Source organism: Galeopterus variegatus, unplaced genomic scaffold (genome assembly GCF_000696425.1).
Source record: "Galeopterus variegatus unplaced genomic scaffold, G_variegatus-3.0.2 Scaffold11198, whole genome shotgun sequence".
NCBI classification, from domain to species: Eukaryota; Metazoa; Chordata; class Mammalia; order Dermoptera; family Cynocephalidae; genus Galeopterus; species Galeopterus variegatus.
In genome coordinates, this window is record NW_007737309.1 from 24,117 (window position 1) to 26,926 (window position 2,810).

The window sequence follows — 2,810 nt, forward strand, 5'->3', positions numbered from 1 at the left end:
ATCAAGACAAAAATGTTTACAAAACATGTACTGTGTCAAGGAAACTAGAATACAGGTGGTAAGTCAAATCTAGGGACAGCGCAACAGAATCAGAGAATCAAGAGCTGCAATGTACACTCCTGAGTCCTAAAGAGGGTTACATGGTGGTCCCCAAAAATATGCCCAAGTCCAAAACCCTGGAACTGGTGAATGTGACCTTATTTGGAATAAGGGTCTTTGCAGATGTAATTAAGGAGCTTGAAATGAGATCATCCTGGATTATGCAGGTGGGCCCTAAATCCAATGACAAGTGTCCTTATAAAAGACTCTCAGAGGAGAGACACACAGAGAAGAGAAGGAGGCAACGTGACCACGGAGCAGACAGAAGTGACGCAGGCACAGCTTCCAGATGCTAAAAGAGACAAGGAACGAATTCTCCCCTACAGCCCCTGGAGGAAAGCTCAAGCCTGGCAACACCTCGATCTCAGCCTTCTAGCCTGCAGAACTATGAGAGAATAAATTTCTGTTGCCTTGAGCCACCCAGTTTGTGGTAATTTGTTACAGTGGCCACAGGAAACATACAAGCCCTCAGCAGCCCTGCTCTCACAGGTGGCCTCAGCTTCACAGCCTCCGGGAATGGAAAGTTTGAGGCCTTCCAAAGCAGCCTACTCAGTTTTCATAGTGGGCCTAATTCTGGCCCCAGAATAGGTCTGACCCCTTTTCCTCAATGCAGACTTCATGTAGTTGGAGACAATAACATCAGGCTCCCACAGAGCTCTTTCAGGCTAGAGAGAGTCCCTCATCATGCTTCAGGGGAAGGTGGCTTCCACTCCCTGCCACCATAGACACTGTCTTCTGCATTTCCCCAGCTGGTTTGTAATCCCCTTAACTTGTCATAGCCAGGGTAGCACAGAGAAAATTATCATCTCCCCTCTTCTGAACAGTATTCTTTTAGTGCAGCCCAAGGTCTCATTAATGCTTAAGCAGCCAGGTTACAATGTCAACTCCTTTCGAGTTTTCAACTAAAAAAAAAATTACATCTTTTCCACACGTGGCAAATGTGTTTCAAGGGCATATTGTCACCCCCATAAAGTACAGTATATAGAAAATATTCTTTTTATCTAAATATAACAAATCAGGTATAAAACATGCCTATGAAGTACATGATTTCATTTTTTAAAAAGGAAGCAGGATCTGGGTAGTCACCCACTCTACCTACTGACAGCCAAGCCAAGTTTGTACACATCAGATTACAATACTTCCAGAGAATCAAAACACACAGGTTTGGGGAAAACCTCACATTCCCGATCCAGCTGGATATATTTTTGATTATTTGTCAGGCTTCAAATCCCAGCTCCACACTTACTAGCTCCTCAACCTCAATTTCCTTCGGCAAGTCACTCAACCTCTCGATGCCTCAGTTTCCTTACTTATAAGATAGGGATACTTATAATGCTCTCTTGTGCTAGATACTCTCTGCCTGCCCCTCCAGATCCTCCTTCCTCCCTTCTATGGACTACAAAGTAGTCCCTACATCAACAAACTTTCTTGCCCGCTGGCTTCTAGTTAGCTTGGCCAATTGGGAGGCACTAGCAGCAGGAAATAAGAGGGTAGAAATAAGAGTCGTTGGGGATTTATTCCCCTGGATGCCTCCGTGCCAGGCCATAGTTTGGCACTAGCTATATTCCTCTACTGAAGACCACAGCCCTCTCCACACAACTTGTCTCCCCAAAGCAATTCCAGAAACTGCTCTCCCACATCACCCTTTAGGGCTGAGTGGTAAAGGCTTCCACGCATGGCTAGCTACTCTTGGTGGTTTCCCCTAACCTTGCCCATACCTTTGTAAATAGCTCCTTCATTAAACTGTCTTCAGTTACCCACTATTGAGTGTGTCATCTGCCTCCTTATGGGACCTGGGAGAATAAATCCTTCAGCATGTATATCAGAATTGATTGAATTAATACCTAGAACAACTTTGGGCATTTGCTATCATTATTGCTATTATTAGCAACAGCAGTCAATTTGGCTGAGGAATCCTTGGCCATGAGATATCTCAGTGCCATATTTACCTTTCCTTCCTAAGTTCAACACCATTTAGTGTGGTGATAAACAAAATATTTTTAGATTTATAGATGTGGAGAAAACTATCATATTCTCTTTCATGTGAATAATTAAAATAACTCCTCTGCAGCCTTTCTCCTCTCCCCTTTCTCTCTAATGTCACACCATTGCCACAGGCAGCAAATATTCAATGGCTCCCCACGCTCCCAGACTGAAGTTTAAACTCAACTATTATGCCTCACAATTAAGTTTCAACCTGCCTTCGAGAAAGTATCCAACACGTCACAATCAGTATGTTGACTACTATAAATTTTTTTTAAAAAAAAAATTCTATAAAGGAAAAATGTTGACCAGGATGTGAGGAAATCGAAACCCTTGTGAAAAAAAAAAAAAAAATTCTATAAAGGAAAAATGTTGACCAGGATGTGAGGAAATCGAAACCCTTGTGCATTGCTGGAGGGCATGTAAAATGGTACCATGGTGGAAAACAGTATAGCATTTTGTCAAAAAATTAAACATAGAATTACCACATGAACCAGCAATTCTACTTCTGGGTATATACCCAAAAGAATTAAAAGCAGAGATTTGAAGATATATTTGTATGCCCATGTTTATAGCAGCATTATTCACAACAGCCAAAAGAGGAAACCAACTCAAGAATTCATCTACAGATGAATGGATAAACAAAATGTGGTATATACATACAACGGAATATTATTCAGCCTTTAAAACTAAGGAAACCACGACACATGCTACAACATGGACAAACC